Source organism: Ranitomeya variabilis, chromosome 2 (genome assembly GCF_051348905.1).
Source record: "Ranitomeya variabilis isolate aRanVar5 chromosome 2, aRanVar5.hap1, whole genome shotgun sequence".
Taxonomy (NCBI): Eukaryota; Metazoa; Chordata; class Amphibia; order Anura; family Dendrobatidae; genus Ranitomeya; species Ranitomeya variabilis.
In genome coordinates, this window is record NC_135233.1 from 428,863,088 (window position 1) to 428,882,500 (window position 19,413).

The window sequence follows — 19,413 nt, forward strand, 5'->3', positions numbered from 1 at the left end:
ATGGGGCCAGATGTTAAGATGTTATACACAAGGGGCAATGGGGCCGGATGTTATACACCAGAGGGCAATGGGTCCGGATGTTATACAAGGGGGGCAATGGGGCCAGATGTTATACACTGGGGCAATGGGGCCAGATGTTATACACGGGGGGCAATGGGGCCAGATGTTATACACGGGGGAGCAATGGGGCCAGATGTTATACACTGGGGGCAATTGGACCGGATGTTATACACTGGGGGCAATGGGGTCAGATGTTATATACCGGGGGGCAATAGGGCCAGATAAAAAACAGAAATTCAAGTTATTAAGAACTTAGGACCATTCTCTACATAGTGTATATATATATATATATATATATATATATACTGTATGTACATGGAACTTGTAATAGTCAAGGCTATACGTCGTCCTTTACAGTTTTATTTCTTTTTTTTTCTGTAGATACGTCAGCGTGGCTCCAGTAATGATTGCTCGGTTACACCCTTCACTTGTTTGGCTCTTTTATCTTACAAAGACACATTTCCTTACAGCGCTGCTGATAAACAATGAGAGTTTAATGTGAATATTGACGTACGCAGCCTTGGCGCTTCTCCTGTTTATTCCTCCACCATCGTCGTTTTCCCCTATTTCTATAATGGGGCCTCCTGCACATCTATATTCACTTTCATTCTCTGTGTGTGATCCCGCCATGCATGGTCGGGCCTATGACTGCCCCTACACGTGCTGCAGCAGCTGAGGCCACAGATTGGCGCACACCGCTGCCACCTCTTGGAGGTTGGAGGAAGTGGCCATATGAAAAGAGACTGAGAAGGAATTTGTGGAATGCACAGCACTCCTGTAATCAGAAGGATAGTGAAACCTCTGAGCCTGTGCTGACCGCACTGTACGAGGCCTACAATTACTGGATACTACTCACAGAAATTAATATAGGGATGATGTGCACCAGTGATCTGCAACTTGACGCATTGCCGGTATTGCAAAACTACAACTCCCAGCATGCAAAAAAAGACTCAGGCCACCAGTGCATGCTAGGGGTGGTCATTCTGCAACAGCTTTAAAGTCAAAGGATGGATATCTATGTAATAAGAGTGATAAGTGGCTGTAAGCACATTTGTCACCAGTGTCTCTTGCATTTGACCCATCGAGCCATGCTCATGGACAACCCCTGTCGATACATTATTATTAACCACCTTTGGCTCTATCTTGAGCCATGGTGACTTGATGGATGAACGATTTGTAGGAAGATGGATCATGGGCATCCTAGATAGGTCCACCAGGGTCTTCTCCGTCATTATCTGGATTGTATCAAGCCATTGGGTTGTTGGTCTTCCTCTTCACCTTGTTCCATATGTTGCTGGTCTTCCCCTTCGCCTTGTTCCTTATGTTGCTGGTCTTCCCCTTCGCCTTGTTCCTTATGTTGCTGGTCTTCCCCTTCACCTTGTTCCTTATGTTGCTGGTCTTCCCCTTCGCCTTGTTCCTTATGTTGCTGGTCTTCCCCTTCGCCTTGTTCCTTATGTTGCTGGTCTTCCCCTTCGCCTTGTTCCTTATGTTGCTGGTCTTCCCCTTAGCCTTGTTCCTTATGTTGCTGGTCTTCCTCTTCGCCTTGTTCCTTATGTTGCTGGTCTTCCCCTTCACCTTGTTCCTTATGTTGCTGGTCTTCCCTTTTGCCTTGTTCCTTATGTTGCTGGTCTTCCCCTTGTTCCTTATGTTGCTGGTCTTCCCCTTCGCCTTGTTCCTTATGTTGCTGGTCTTCCTTTTCGCCTTGTTTCTTATGTTGCTGGTCTTCCTCTTCGCCTTGTTCCTTATGTTGCTGGTCTCCCTCTTTGCATTGTTCCTTATGTTGTTGGTCTTCCTCTTTGCCTTGTTCCTTATATTGCTGGTCTTCCTCTTCGCCTTGTTCCTTATGTTGCTGGTCTTCCTCTTCGCCTTGTTCCTTATGTTGCTGGTCCCCCTCTTTGCAATGTTCCTTATGTTGTTGGTCTTCCTCTTCGCCTTGTTCCTTATGTTGTTGGTCTTCCTCTTCGCCTTGTTCCTTATGTTGCCGGTCTTCCTCTTTGCCTTGTTCCTTATGTTGCTGGTCTTCCCCTTCGCCTGCCTCCTTATGTTGCTGGTCTTCCTCTTCGCCTTGTTCCTTATGTTGCTGGTCTCCCTCTGCATTGTTCCTTATGTTGTTGGTCTTCCTCTTTGCCTTGTTCCTTATATTGCTGGTCTTCCTCTTCGCCTTGTTCCTTATGTTGCTGGTCTTCCTCTTCGCCTTGTTCCTTATGTTGCTGGTCCCCCTCTTTGCAATGTTCCTTATGTTGTTGGTCTTCCTCTTCGCCTTGTTCCTTATGTTGTTGGTCTTCCACTTCGCCTTGTTCCTTATGTTATTGGTCTTCCTCTTCGCCTTGTTCCTTATGTTGTTGGTCTTCCCTTTGTTCCTTATGTTGTTGGTCTTCATCTTCGCCTTGTTCCTTATGTTGATGGTCTTCCTCTTTGCCTTGTTCCTTATGTTGCTGGTCTTCGCCTTGTTCCTTATGTTGCTGGTCTTCCTCTTCGCCTTGTTCCTTATGTTGCCGGTCTTCCTCTTTGCCTTGTTCCTTATGTTGCTGGTCTTCCCCTTCGCCTGCCTCCTTATGTTGCTGGTCTTCCTCTTCGCCTTGTTCCTTATGTTATTGGTCTTGCTCTTCAACTTATTCCTACTATTCTTCCGACCATGATGTCCTTCTCGAGTGATTGCTCTCTTCATATGATGTCTCCATAGTAGACAAGTTGTAGCTTGGTGATCCTTGCGTCCAGTGACATGTCTGGCTTGATTTGTTCCAAAATTGATTTGTTTGTTCAAGAAAAGATATAGGGGATATAATGAAATATGGGAGATAAGTGGCCATCAGACACTTTTGATGTTACTTCTTGGTAAAAAAAAAAATCTGTCAACTGTCGGACTCCATGGATCTTGGCACAGCAGCACATGTATAAAAAAAACCTCTTGTTGGACATCTTAAAAGTCCATACGGCTGTAAAAAAAAGGGGATCTATTGTTTGAGACCACTTCTCTAGGTCAGGAGCTGCTGGAAAGAGCGTCTTAAGGTACCGTTACACTCAGCGACACTGCAGCGATATAGACAACGAGCCGATCGCTGCAGCGTCGCTGTTTAGGTCGCTGGTGAGCTGTCACACAGACAGCTCTCTCCAGCGACCAACGATCAGGGGAACGACTTGGCATCGTTGAAACTGTCTTCAATGATGCCGAAGTCCCCCTGCAGCACCCGGGTAACCAGGGTAAACATCGGGTTACTAAGTGCAGGGCCGCGCTTAGTAACCCGATTACTAAGCCCTGGTTACAAGTGAACACATCGCTGGATCGGCATCACACACGCTGATCCAGCGATGACAGCGGGTGATCTAGCGACGAAATAAAGTTCTGGACTTCTAGCTCCGACCAGCGATATCACAGCGGGATCCAGATCGCTGCTGCGTGTCAAACACAACGAGATCGCTATCCAGGACGCTGCAACGTCACGGATCGTTGTCGTTCTCGCTGCAAAGTCGCTTAGTGTGAAGGTACCTTTACAATCTGCCCAACTCTGCACATGCATGATTAGGAGCCAGAAGAAGAAGGTTGTTCAAGGAGAAGTTTGACCCGAGGATAATAGCTGCTCATCCCATGGCTTAGTTCCGAGAAGTATTATAAACAAATCATTTTTATCCAGAAGAACTTTGTAGATGTAGAGAAAATCAGACGCAATAACTTGTCCCTATGGCCATACTAGCCAATGGCTTTACAGGCACTTACTGGCATTGAGTCATCCTATTTATCTGCACCGTCTGATCGCACTGTCAACATAGTCATCTACTAATAGCCATGTACCCTTGATAACGGTGATTGTTTGGCCGACAGCTATCTCTCCTGACTCTCCTGTGCACAAGCACGTTCAGCTCTACTAAGGAAATGTGTGTTTTCAATAGGGGGGATAAGCTTCTGAGGTGGTCAATCGCCTAAAAGAAAGCATAAAGAGTATACTATTATACTCCTTCTCTCACCAATGTCATCTATAATACATTTGGACGACATTGGTTTGGGGGAGAAAAAGGATTGGGCATGTTGAATGTCAATATGCCCAATCCTTTGATCACACGGTAGATAAGTCGACACAAGCGGTATATGACGCCCTTTTTCCCATTGAGAGCACACACATATGTGCATGGAGGGTCGGAAGGAAAAGCTGTCCCTCTACATGACCCAACACATGATATCGGACCTCATCCCAACTACATGAGCCCAAAGGACGACCATTTTTTTTTTTGGCCACCAGCAATATCATTGGTTATATAGAACTTTATAAATATCCAAAAAGCAGCAAGTTCCCCATTTTTGGAGGCAGCACATAAGAGTGTAGTGCTAGATAACAGGAACCGGGTGTCCGTCAGCCGCATTTCTGATCTCAGGGCTGGTCTGCCGCCGGCAGAGAGGAAACTTGCCGAGAACCTAAGGGCAGCATGTTGTAGCAGGAGCAGGAATAGTGAGAATGCCGGGTCAGCGCCTGCAGCAGGTAGCAAAGCCAAACCCAAAGCGAGAATCCTGCCACAAAGCAGGGAAAAGAGCATGAAGATGTGAACATGTGCTCGGGCGGGAAGAGACAACAATTCTCATGCAATTCTAAGAATGTTCTAATAATACGTTGCATTCATAAAAGTAACACATGTGCTTGAGTTCTGGGCTCCAGAGCTCACAATCTTCATACACGTCCATTTATCTTACGTTCATGTATTTGCAAGTGGGAAGTTGATGGGTGCAAAACGTGGCTGAAAATCTGGGGGTTGTGTATCGACCTACAATTTGCAGCCAAGTAGACGGTGGCTGGTTGGTGCAACGACTCCATAACATTTCTCACAGTGGCTGCCACCCTGTGAGGAAAAATTGGGCATGTTTGCAGAATTGTGCCCGCCATCTACCACTAGAACCTTCTTACGTGGCAGAAGGACAATTGGATAGGACCGCCGGATCCCTGGAGGGATACAAAATCTCCGGGGTGCCTCTGAAAACTCCCAAAAAGCAGGATTTCCATAAACTGCATGACAACAGGATCCTCCATCATAGGACAGAGGTCACATCTTTAGGGGCAAGAAATGGGGGCATAGCGGGAAGTAGAATGGTCACGACCGGGACAAGGGGCAGTTTGAAAAATTTTTTACCGACGCGTTTCGGAGACCTCCCGAATGTCGTTCATTAAAAGTTGGACGATTTATATAGATGCAACCCTTTTCTAAAAGGAGGCCCTAATGTAAAGTATGTAACAGGGCTGCCCAACTACGAGGCATCGCGTGCAGTAATTTTGGCACCTTTTGGGCCACGGTGTGACTTTGATGTCTTCGCCGACAGGGCTAAAACATACAGTGATCCCCCCATTACAATGGCAAATACTCTTATTTAGTTTATATACTTATCATAGATGATAACATTTCAGGCCCGATACGTGCCTGATACATGGAGCCCAGCAACGCCCCGCGCCCTAGCCCACTTGCCCCAGGGCACGCGCCCTCAGCCCATGCGCCCCAGCCCATGCGCCCTCAGCCCACATGCCCTCAGGCCACGTGCCCCCAGCCCCTAGCCCACGCGCCCCCAGCCCATGCACCCCAAGCCACGCGCCCCCAGCCCACGCGTCCCCAGCCCATGCACCACAACCCACGCGCCCCCAGCCCACGCGCCCCAGCCCACACGCCCACGCGCCAGCGCTTTGCACCACTGCTATCTTGCTATGTAAACAGACACATTAGAAAGCCTTTATTCTCAGACTTTGTAGCCTTTTGCTGAGCCGGTTTTTTTAGCAAACTTTTTTTTTTCCTGCAAGAGTTGTTCCCTGTGAGATCTGCCTGGTAACAGATCTGCTCAGCCATTGGCGGCAGCGAGTGATGAGTGTTCCTAGATCGGCCCCTCCATCATAGGGAGTTCCCTTCATCATTGTAATGTGTGACCACACACAGGGGAAGGGGAGGCGCAGGACTCACACCCTGATAACCAGGCCTGATAACTAATCCTTATCCCCTGATAACCGGCTTCCACTCTGCAAAATGAACCATTCATATGCAAAGTTTGCACTGCACAGCCAGAGGCGCTGCACCCATCCCCAAAACAGCCCAAAAGTAGCCCAATATCAGTGCCATGTATCACCGGCGACCAATATGGCCCCATCTATATTCCGGTCACAATGCATTTTATTGATGCATTGCAATGAGCCTCAATTAAATCAGGCAGTTAGATGGCTTTTTTGTACTTTTACATAGGACTGCAGGTTGCATTTGCTTATAGGCTATAATTCTGCATGCGACTTAATCCGCCTGGGACGTTCCTCATCGTGCATTTTATTGGTTTACTTTCACAATGCGTTTTGCATGGCGGAGATATACGTGGGGGGATTTGATACAGTATACCACGAACATTATATACAACAGAAAAAGAGGAAACTAACGGAGACCCCAAACTATACTTTTTAGGGGGTTTCCAGATGCATTTGGGAGAATTCCCAATGCACTTAAAAAACAGATATTGCAAAACGCGCTGGAAAAGCAGCTTAAACCGGAGGAGAGAAATGTTAACCATCCACGGAGATCCGTGTTACGTGTGGAGTTGCGTGGAAGCGTGTTCTCCCCTAGAAGTAATTCAGAGAGAAAACATTTCGGGGCCCGTATATAAAACTGTAGATGTACGGAGGTGCAGGATCAGCCACATTACAGATCGGTGTAACATAACCCCTAGGATCTGTGCAAAACAGGCGAGTCACGTGCATGCTACTAGGGGGCAAAACAGGCGAGTCACGTGCATGCTACTAGGGGGGCAAAACAGGCGAGTAACATGCATGCTACTGGGGGTGCTAAACAGGCGAGTCACGTGCATGCTATTAGGGGGCAAAACAGGCGAGTCATGTGCATGCTACTAGGGGGCAAAACAGGCGAGTCACATGCATGCTACTGGGGGGGCTAAACAGGCGAGTCACGTGCATGCTATTAGGGGGCAAAACAGGCGAGTCATGTGCATGCTACTAGGGGGGCAAAACAGGCGAGTCACATGCATGCTACTGGGGGGGCTAAACAGGCGAGTCACGTGCATGCTATTAGGGGGCAAAACAGGCGAGTCACATGCATGCTACTGGGGGGGCTAAACAGGCGAGTCACGTGCATGCTATTAGGGGGCAAAACAGGCGAGTCATGTGCATGCTACTAGAGGGGCAAAAAAGGCGAGTCACGTGCATGATACTAGGGGGCAAAACAGGCGAGTCACGTGCATGTTACAAGGGGACAAAAACATGAGAGTCATGTGCATGCTACAAGAGAGCAAAACAGAAGCGTGTCACTCCGGCTACTACATTGCAGTACTTTGCCCGTGTACATGGGACTATTACGGCTTCTCGTGTTCATTGATATATGACAAGTCGAGGGTTTCCAGGACCCCACAGGCAATCGATAAGAACCCACCAACTAAAATCTATAGTCCTAAAAATCAGACGGACCATGAGTCAGGACCGCCATACAAATTTCCTGGGCTCCTGAATGCCAAATTTTGTAGCAATTCCAGAAGATGCATGGTGACAATTTGCTCTGGTACTCTGGGAGAGCTGGGTGACGGCCCAGTACGCCATATTGGTGGAAGGAGATATAATAAAGAAACACCGGGTGACTTTTATCATGGTGTCGGAAAGGTCTCTATCTCCTAGATCTGTCACGTGTGTCTGTATAAATGACAAATATCTCTGAGGGGTGTGAGGTGAAGGCTCCAACAATCAGGAGCTGTCTGACTGCGGGTAGCTATGCAGGAACTTGTCGCCCGGGCGCAGAGGGCGCGTGACTGCGGGCGATCTCATAAAACGAGGAAATCATAATGAAATTCACCTTCAGAAGATGAGCGCAGCTCTCACAGGAGGAGGAGCCGTTAATTCTGCTCCGCTCATTCACAAAATCGTGAAACAGAGAAGTCTGACTTCCTTCCTGCTCGCCACACACGCTCGCTTCACATGATCCGCGACACCCGCAGTCTAACCTCAAGCCCTCCATTAGAAACCCAGAACATGCAGAGCCCATTCATTCCACAAGACAATGACACAATCAGCTCTGCTGCCTCCCAAATGTCAGCTCTGCTGCATCCCAAATGTCAGCTCTGCTGCCTCCCAAATGTCAGCTCGGCTGCATCGCAAATGTCAGCTCGGCTGCATCGCAAATATCAGCTCTGCTGCATCGCTGAGTGCGATAGCGTGGACCACAGATGAAACGATGGCATTCAGGATCATTTCACAGGTTTCATCATGCACAGAGATAATGTAACACCAAATGACAAAACCAGCTCTGCTGCATCTGCACGAGCAGGCCTAAAACCTGAGGTGTCAGACTCCGGGAGACGACAGTAACCTGCTGCCGCCAGTTCTATTTGTGTAGGCGTATAACATCCAGAAAATGAGGGCGCAAAGGTGGTGACGAGACCTGAACCTGCATATACGCACAATAGATACGGGGGGTGCACAGTGTATACGGGGAGGGTGCACAGTGTATACGGGGAGGGTGCACAGTGTATACAGGGAGGGTGCACAGTGTATACAGGGGGTGCACAGTGTATACAGGGAGGGTGCACAGTGTATACAGGGAGGGTGCACAGTGTATACAGGGGGTGCACAGTGTATACAGGGGGTGCACAGTGTATACAGGGGGTGCACAGTGTATACAGGGAGGGTGCACAGTGTATACAGGGGGTGCACAGTGTATACAGGGGGTGCACAGTGTATACGGGGAGGGTGCACAGTGTATACGGGGAGGGTGCACAGTGTATACAGGGGGTGCACAGTGTATACAGGGAGGGGGCACAGTGTATACAGGGGGTGCACAGTGTATACAGGGAGGGGGCACAGTGTATACAGGGGGTGCACAGTGTATACAGGGAGGGGGCACAGTGTATACAGGGGGTGCACAGTGTATACAGGGAGGGTGCACAGTGTATACAGGGAGGGTGCACAGTGTATACAGGGGGGGCACAGTGTATACAGGGAGGGTGCACAGTGTATACAGGGAGGGGGCACAGTGTATACAGGGGGTGCACAGTGTATACAGGGAGGGGGCACAGTGTATACAGGGGGTGCACAGTGTATACAGGGAGGGTGCACAGTGTATACAGGGAGGGTGCACAGTGTATACAGGGGGTGCACAGTGTATACAGGGAGGGTGCACAGTGTATACAGGGAGGGTGCACAGTGTATACAGGGGGTGCACAGTGTATACAGGGAGGGGGCACAGTGTATACAGGGGGTGCACAGTGTATACAGGGAGGGTGCACAGTGTATACAGGGAGGGTGCACAGTGTATACAGGGGGGGCACAGTGTATACAGGGAGGGTGCACAATGTATACAGGGAGGGTGCACAGTGTATACAGGGGGTGCACAGTGTATACAGGGGGTGCACAGTGTATACAGGGAGGGTGCACAGTGTATACAGGGAGGGTGCACAGTGTATACAGGGAGGGTGCACAGTGTATACAGGGAGGGGGCACAGTGTATACAGGGAGGGTGCACAGTGTATACAGGGAGGGTGCACAGTGTATACAGGGGGTGCACAGTGTATACAGGGAGGGTGCACAGTGTATACAGGGGGTGCACAGTGTATACAGGGAGGGTGCACAGTGTATACAGGGGGTGCACAGTGTATACAGGGAGGGTGCACAGTATATACAGGGAGGGTGCACAGTGTATACAGGGGGTGCACAGTGTATACAGGGAGGGTGCACAGTGTATACAGGGAGGGTGCACAGTGTATACAGGGGGTGCACAGTGTATACAGGGAGGGTGCACAATGTATACAGGGAGGGTGCACAGTGTATACAGGGGGTGCACAGTGTATACAGGGGGTGCACAGTGTATACAGGGAGGGTGCACAGTGTATACAGGGAGGGTGCACAGTGTATACAGGGAGGGTGCACAGTGTATACAGGGAGGGTGCACAGTGTATACAGGGAGGGTGCACAGTGTATACAGGGGGTGCACAGTGTATACAGGGAGGGTGCACAGTGTATACAGGGGGTGCACAGTGTATACAGGGAGGGTGCACAGTGTATACAGGGGGTGCACAGTGTATACAGGGAGGGTGCACAGTATATACAGGGAGGGTGCACAGTGTATACAGGGGGTGCACAGTGTATACAGGGAGGGTGCACAGTGTATACAGGGAGGGTGCACAGTGTATACAGGGGGTGCACAGTGTATACAGGGAGGGTGCACAATGTATACAGGGAGGGTGCACAGTGTATACAGGGGGTGCACAGTGTATACAGGGGGTGCACAGTGTATACAGGGAGGGTGCACAGTGTATACAGGGAGGGTCCACAGTGTATACAGGGAGGGTGCACAGTGTATACAGGGAGGGTGCACAGTGTATACAGGGAGGGTGCACAGTGTATACAGGGGGTGCACAGTGTATACAGGGAGGGTGCACAGTGTATACAGGGGGTGCACAGTGTATACAGGGAGGGTGCACAGTGTATACAGGGGGTGCACAGTGTATACAGGGAGGGTGCACAGTATATACAGGGAGGGTGCACAGTGTATACAGGGGGTGCACAGTGTATACAGGGAGGGTGCACAGTGTATACAGGGAGGGGGCACAGTGTATACAGGGAGGGGGCACAGTGTATACAGGGGGTGCACAGTGTATACAGGGAGGGTGCACAGTGTATACAGGGAGGGTGCACAGTGTATACAGGGGGTGCACAGTGTATACAGGGAGGGTGCACAGTGTATACAGGGGGTGCACAGTGTATACAGGGAGGGTGCACAGTGTATACAGGGGGTGCACAGTGTATACAGGGAGGGTGCACAGTATATACAGGGAGGGTGCACAGTGTATACAGGGGGTGCACAGTGTATACAGGGAGGGTGCACAGTGTATACAGGGAGGGGGCACAGTGTATACAGGGGGTGCACAGTGTATACAGGGAGGGTGCACAGTGTATACAGGGAGGGTGCACAGTGTATACAGGGAGGGTGCACAGTGTATACAGGGAGGGTGCACAGTGTATACAGGGAGGGGGCAGTGTATACAGGGAGGGTGCACAGTGTATACAGGGAGGGTGCACAGTGTATACAGGGAGGGTGCACAGTGTATACAGGGAGGGGGCACAGTGTATACAGGGAGGGGGCACAGTGTATACAGGGGGTGCACAGTGTATACAGGGAGGGTGCACAGTGTATACAGGGAGGGTACACAGTGTATACAGGGAGTGCACAGTGTATACAGGGAGGGTGCACAGTGTATACAGGGAGGGGGCACAGTGTATTCAGGGAGGCTGCACAGTATATACGGGGGGTGCACAGTGTATACAGGGAGGGCACAGTGTATACAGGGGGTGCACAGTGTATACAGGGAGGGTGCACAGTGTATACAGGGGGTGCACAGTGTATACAGGGAGGGTGCACAGTGTATACAGGGAGGGTGCACAGTGTATACAGGGAGGGGGCACAGTGTATACAGGGGGTGCACAGTGTATACAGGGAGGGTGCACAGTGTATACAGGGAGGGTGCACAGTGTATACAGGGGGTGCACAGTGTATACAGGGAGGGTGCACAGTGTATTCAGGGAGGCTGCACAGTATATACGGGGGGTGCACAGTGTATACAGGGAGGGCACAGTGTATACAGGGGGTGCACAGTGTATACAGGGAGGGTGCACAGTGTATACAGGGGGTGCACAGTGTATACAGGGAGGGTGCACAGTGTATACAGGGAGGGGGCACAGTGTATACAGGGGGTGCACAGTGTATACAGGGGGTGCACAGTGTATACAGGGAGGGTGCACAGTGTATACAGGGAGGGTGCACAGTGTATACAGGGGGTGCACAGTGTATACAGGGAGGGGGCACAGTGTATACAGGGGGTGCACAGTGTATACAGGGAGGGTGCACAGTGTATACAGGGAGGGTGCACAGTATATACGGGGGGTGCACAGTGTATACAGGGAGGGCACAGTGTATACAGGGGGTGCACAGTGTATACAGGGGGTGCACAGTGTATACAGGGAGGGTGCACAGTGTATACAGGGAGGGTGCACAGTGTATACAGGGGGTGCACAGTGTATACGGGGAGGGTGCACAGTGTATACGGGGAGGGTGCACAGTATATACGGGGGGTGCACAGTGTATACAGGGAGGGCACAGTGTATACAGGGGGTGCACAGTGTATACAGGGGGTGCACAGTGTATACAGGGAGGGTGCACAGTGTATACAGGGAGGGTGCACAGTGTATACAGGGGGTGCACAGTGTATACAGGGAGGGTGCACAGTGTATACAGGGAGGGTGCACAGTGTATACAGGGGGTGCACAGTGTATACAGGGGGTGCACAGTGTATACAGGGGGGGGCACAGTGTATACAGGGAGGGTGCACAGTGTATACAGGGAGGGTGCACAGTGTATACAGGGGGTGCACAGTGTATACAGGGAGGGGGCACAGTGTATACAGGGAGGGGGCACAGTGTATACAGGGGGTGCACAGTGTATACAGGGAGGGTGCACAGTGTATACAGGGAGGGTGCACAGTATATACAGGGAGGGTGCACAGTATATACAGGGAGGGTGCACAGTGTATACAGGGATGGTGCACAGTGTATACAGGGATGGTGCACAGTGTATACAGGGAGGGTGCACAGTATATACAGGGAGGGTGCACAGTGTATTCAGGGAGGGTGCACAGTTTATACAGGGAGGGTGCACAGTGTATACAGGGAGGGTGCACAGTGTATACAGGGAGGGTGCACAGTGTATACAGGGAGGGTGCACAGTGTATACAGGGAGGGTGCACAGTGTATGCAGGGAGGGTGCACAGTGTATACGGGGAGGGTGCACAGTGTATACGGGGAGGGTGCACAGTGTATACGGGGAGGGTGCACAGTGTATACAGGGAGGGTGCACAGTGTATACAGGGAGGGTGCACAGTGTATGCAGGGAGGGTGCACAGTATATACAGGGAGGGTGCACAGTGTATACAGGGGGTGCACAGTGTATACAGGGAGGGTGCACAGTGTATACAGGGAGAGTGCACAGTATATACAGGGGGGGCACAGTGTATACAGGGAGGGTGCACAGTATATACAGGGAGGGTGCACAGTATATACAGGGAGGGTGCAGTGTATACGGGGGGTGCATAGTGTATACAGGGAGGGTGCACAGTGTATACAGGGAGGGTGCACAATGTATACAGGGGGTGCACAGTGTATACAGGGGGTGCACAGTGTATACAGGGAGTGCACAGTGTATACAGGGAGGATGCACAGTGTATACAGGGAGGGTGCACAATGTATACAGGGAGGGTACACAGTATATACAGGGAGGGTGCACAGTATACAGGGAGGGTGCACAGTATATACAGGGAGGGTGCACAGTATATACAGGGAGGGTGCACAGTGTATACAGGGAGGGTGCACAGTATATACAGGGAGGGTGAACAGTGTATATAGGGAGAGTGCACAGTATATACAGGGAGGGTGCACAGTGTATACAGGGGGTGCACAGTGTATACAGGGAGGGTGCACAGTGTATACAGGGAGGGTGCACAGTATATACAGGGAGGGTGCACAATGTATACAGGGAGGATGCACAATGTATAAAGGGAGGATGCACAGTGTATTCAGGGAGGGTGCACAGTGTATACAGGGAGGGTGCACAGTATATACAGGGAGGGTGTACAGTGTATACAGGGGGGGCACAGTGTATACAGGGGGTGCACAGTGTATACAGGGGGTGCACAGTGTATACAGGGGGTGCACAGTGTATACAGGGAGGGTGCACAGTGTATACAGGGAGGGTGCACAGTGTATACAGGGAGGGTGCACAGTGTATACAGGGAGGGTGCACAGTGTATTCAGGGAGGGTGCACAGTATATACAGGGAGGGTGCACAGTGTATTCAGGGAGGGTGCACAGTATATACAGGGAGGGTGCACAGTGTATACAGGGAGGGTGCACAGTGTATACAGGGAGGGTGCACAGTGTATACAGGGAGGGTGCACAGTGTATACAGGGGGTGCACAGTGTATACAGGGAGGGGGCACAGTGTATACAGGGGGTGCACAGTGTATACAGGGAGGGTGCACAGTGTATACAGGGAGGGTGCACAGTGTATACAGGGAGGGTGCACAGTGTATACAGGGGGGGCACAGTGTATACAGGGGGTGCACAGTGTATACAGGGAGGGTGCACAGTATATACAGGGAGGGTGCACAGTATATACAGGGAGGGTGCACAGTGTATACGGGGGGTGCATAGTGTATACAGGGAGGGTGCACAGTGTATACAGGGAGGGTGCACAATGTATACAGGGGGTGCACAGTGTATACAGGGGGTGCACAGTGTATACAGGGAGTGCACAGTGTATACAGGGAGGATGCACAGTGTATACAGGGAGGGTGCACAATGTATACAGGGAGGGTACACAGTATATACAGGGAGGGTGCACAGTATACAGGGAGGGTGCACAGTATATACAGGGAGGGTGCACAGTATATACAGGGAGGGTGCACAGTGTATACAGGGAGGGTGCACAGTATATACAGGGAGGGTGCACAGTGTATACAGGGAGGGTAAACAGTGTATATAGGGAGAGTGCACAGTATATACAGGGAGGGTGCACAGTGTATACAGGGGGTGCACAGTGTATACAGGGAGGGTGCACAGTGTATACAGGGAGGGTGCACAGTATATACAGGGAGGGTGCACAATGTATACAGGGAGGATGCACAATGTATAAAGGGAGGATGCACAGTGTATTCAGGGAGGGTGCACAGTGTATACAGGGAGGGTGCACAGTATATACAGGGAGGGTGCACAGTGTATACAGGGAGGGTGCACAGTGTATTCAGGGAGGGTGCACAGTGTATTCAGGGAGGGTGCACAGTGTATTCAGGGAGGGTGCACAGTGTATACAGGGAGGGTGCACAGTATATACAGGGAGGGTGCACAGTGTATACAGGGAGGGTGCACAGTGTATTCAGGGAGGGTGCACAGTGTATTCAGGGAGGGTGCACAGTGTATTCAGGGAGGGTGCACAGTGTATACAGGGAGGGTGCACAATGTATACAGGGAGGATGCACAGTGTATACAGGGAGGGTGCACAGTGTATACAGGGAGGGTGCACAGTATATACAGGGAGGGTGCACAGTGTATACAGGGAGGGTGCACAGTGTATACAGGGGTGCACAATATATACAGGGAGGGTGCACAGTGTATACAGGGAGGGTGCACAGTGTATACAGGGAGGGTGCACAGTGTATACAGGGAGGGTGCACAGTATATACAGGGAGGCTGCACAGTATATACAGGGAGGGTGCACAGTGTATACAGGGAGGGTGCACAGTGTATACAGGGAGGGTGCACAGTGTATACAGGGAGGGTGCACAGTGTATACAGGGAGGGTGCACAGTGTATACAGGGAGGGTGCACAGTGTATACAGGGAGGGTGCACAGTGTATACAGGGATGGTGCACAGTGTATACAGGGAGGGTGCACAGTGTAAACGGAGGGTGCACAGTGTATACAGGGGATGCAAAGTATATACGGGGAGGGTGCACAGTATATACATGGAGGGTGCACAGTGTATGCTGGGGGTGCACACTGTATACAGGGAGAGTGCACAGTGTATACAGGGAGGGTTCACAGTGTATACAGGGAGGGTGCACAGTGTATACAGGGGAGGCACAGTGTATACAGGGAGGGTGCACAGTGTATACAGGAGTGCACAGTATATACAAGGGGTGCACAGTATATACATGGAGGGTGCACAGTATATACAGGGGTTTCATAGTGTATACAGGGAGGGTGCACAGTATATACACACATTATACAGTATCTATACCCAGTGTACAGTAGACAGTATATACCCAGTGTACAGTATATATATGTATAGTGTACAGTAGGGTGCACAGTATATACACGCAGTATACAGTATATATACCCCGTGTACAGTATATATGCCCAGTATACAGTATATACACCCAGTGTACAGTATATACCCATTGTACAGTCTATATACCCAGTGTACAGTATATACACCCAGTATACAGTATATATACAGTGTACAGTATATATACCTCGTGTACAGTATATATACCCAGTGTACAGTATACAGTATATATTCAGTGTACAGTATATACACACAGTATACAGTATATATACCTCATGTACAGTATACAGTATATATACCCAGTGTACAGTATACAGTATATATACAGTGTACAGTATATACACACACAGTATACAGTATATATACCCAGTGTACAGTATACAGTATATACCCAGTATGCAGTCTATATACCCCGTGTACAGTATACAGTATATATACCCAGTATACAGTCTATATACCCCGTGTACAGTATACAGTATATATACCCAGTGTACAGTATATACCCAGTATGCAGTCTATATACCCCGTGTACAGTGTACAGTATATATACCCAGTGTACAGTATACAGTATATACCCAGTATACAGTCTATATACCCCGTGTACAGTATACAGTATATATACCCAGTGTACAGTATATACCCAGTATGCAGTCTATATACCCTGTGTACAGTATACAGTATATACACCCAGTGTACAGTATATATACCCAGTATACAGTCTATATACCCCGTGTACAGTATACAGTATATATACAGTGTACAGTATATACACACACAGTATACAGTATATATACCTCGTGTACAGTATATATACCCAGTGTACAGTATACAGTATATATACAGTGTACAGTATATACACACAGTATACAGTATATATACCTCGTGTACAGTATACAGTATATATACCCAGTGTACAGTATACAGTATATATACAGTGTACAGTATATACACACACAGTATACAGTATATATACCCAGTGTACAGTATACAGTATATACCCAGTATGCAGTCTATATACCCCGTGTACAGTATACAGTATATATATATACCCAGTGTACAGTATACAGTATATACCCAGTATACAATCTATATACCCCGTGTACAGTATACAGTATATATACCCAGTGTACAGTATATACCCAGTATGCAGTCTATACACCCCGTGTACAGTATACAGTCTATACACCCAGTATACAGTATATATACCCAGTGTACAGTATACAGTATATACCCAGTATACAGTCTATATACCCCGTGTACAGTATACATACCCAGTGTACAGTATATACCCAGTATGCAGTCTATATACCCCGTGTACAGTATACAGTATATATACCCAGTGTACAGTATATACATCCAGTATACAGTATATATACCCAGTGTACAGTATATACACCCAGTATACAGTCTATATACCCCGTGTACAGTATACATACCCAGTGTACAGTATATACCCAGTATAGTCTATATACCCCGTGTACAGTATACAGTATATATACCCAGTGTACAGTATATACCCAGTATGCAGTCTATATACCCCGTGTACAGTGTACAGTATATATACCCAGTGTACAGTATACAGTATATACCCAGCATGCAGTCTATATACCCCATGTACAGTATACAGTATATATACCCAGTGTACAGTATACAGTATATACCCAGCATGCAGTCTATATACCCCGTGTACAGTATACAGTATATACACCCAGTGTACAGTATACAGTATATACCCAGCATGCAGTCTATATACCCCATGTACAGTATACAGTATATATACCCAGTGTACAGTATACAGTATATACCCAGCATGCAGTCTATATACCCCGTGTACAGTATACAGTATATACACCCAGTGTACAGTATACAGTATATACCCAGTATGCAGTCTATATACCCCGTGTACAGTATACAGTATATATACCCAGTGTACAGTATATACACCCAGTATACAGTATATATACCCAGTGTACAGTATATACCCAGTATGCAGTCTATATACCCCGTGTACAGTGTACAGTATATATACCCAGTGTACAGTATATACCCCGTGTACAGTGTACAGTATATATACCCCGTGTACAGTATACAGTATATACCCAGTATGCAGTCTATATACCCCGTGTACAGTATACAGTATATATACCCAGTGTACAGTATATACCCAGTATGCAGTCTATATACCCCGTGTACAGTGTACAGTATATATACCCAGTGTACAGTATATACCCCGTGTAGTGTACAGTATATATACCCCGTGTACAGTATACAGTATATACCCAGTATGCAGTCTATATACCCCGTGTACAGTATACAGTATATATACCCAGTGTACAGTATATACCCAGTATGCAGTCTATATACCCCGTGTACAGTATACAGTATATACACCCAGTGTACAGTATATACCCAGTATGCAGTCTATATACCTCGTGTACAGTATACAGTATATACCCCGTGTACAGTATATACCCAGTGTACAGTATATACCCCGTGTACAGTGTACAGTATATATACCCAGTGTACAGTATATACACCCAGTATACAGTATATATACCCTGTGTACAGTATATACCCAGTATGCAGTCTATATACCCCGTGTACAGTATATATACCCAGTGTACAGTATATACCCCGTGTACAGTGTACAGTATATATACCCCGTGTACAGTATACAGTATATACCCAGTATGCAGTCTATATACCCCGTGTACAGTATACAGTATATATACCCAGTGTACAGTATATACCCAGTATGCAGTCTATATACCCCGTGTACAGTGTACAGTATATATACCCAGTGTACAGTATATACCTCGTGTACAGTATACAGTATATACCCCGTGTACAGTATATACCCAGTGTACAGTATATACCCCGTGTACAGTGTACAGTATATATACCCAGTGTACAGTATATACCCAGTATGCAGTCTATATACCCCGTGTACAGTGTACAGTATATACCCAGTATGCAGTCTATATACCCCGTGTACAGTATACAGTATATACACCCAGTGTACAGTATATACCCAGTATGCAGTCTATATACCTCGTGTACAGTATACAGTATATACCCCGTGTACAGTGTACAGTATATATACCCAGTGTACAGTATATACCCAGTATGCAGTCTATATACCCCGTGTACAGTGTACAGTATATATACCCAGTGTACAGTATATACCCAGTATGCAGTCTATATACCCCGTGTACAGTGTACAGTATATATACCCAGTATACAGTATATACCCAGTATGCAGTCTATATACCCCGTGTACAGTGTACAGTATATATACCCAGTGTACAGTATATACCCAGTATGCAGTCTATATACCCCGTGTACAGTATACAGTATATACACCCAGTATACAGTATATACCCAGTATGCAGTCTATATACCCCGTGTACAGTATACAGTATATACACCCAGTGTACAGTATATACCCAGTATGCAGTCTATATACCTCGTGTACAGTATACAGTATATACCCCGTGTACAGTATATACC